Raw genomic sequence first — 347 nt, forward strand, 5'->3', positions numbered from 1 at the left:
GTAAATTCTGTTGCCAGTTTCAGTTGCAATGCTGTCTGGAAAATTTTATCTGGCCTTGTCTGTTTTGTTTGTTTGTTTGTTTGTTTTGTTTTGTTTTGTTTTGTCTACTGTTGTCTCTACTGTTTGATTTACATCCTCACAAGCCTCCAGGCTTCTCCAATGTAACATCAACATGTTAGCTAGTGCCTCTGGACACCACAAGTGCATGGAGGCTGAGGACCACGTGGCTCTCACTTAGTGTTTGTGGAAATAACTTGAGGAGGATGACACTTTGCACCCTCAAGTCTTCTGGAGCACCTGATGCCTTCAGCACCTTCTTTACACGGGATTATCCTGATTATTTTCAT

Source organism: Panthera onca, chromosome E3, assembly GCF_046562875.1.
Source record: "Panthera onca isolate mPanOnc1 chromosome E3, mPanOnc1 haplotype 2, whole genome shotgun sequence".
NCBI lineage: Eukaryota > Metazoa > Chordata > Mammalia > Carnivora > Felidae > Panthera > Panthera onca.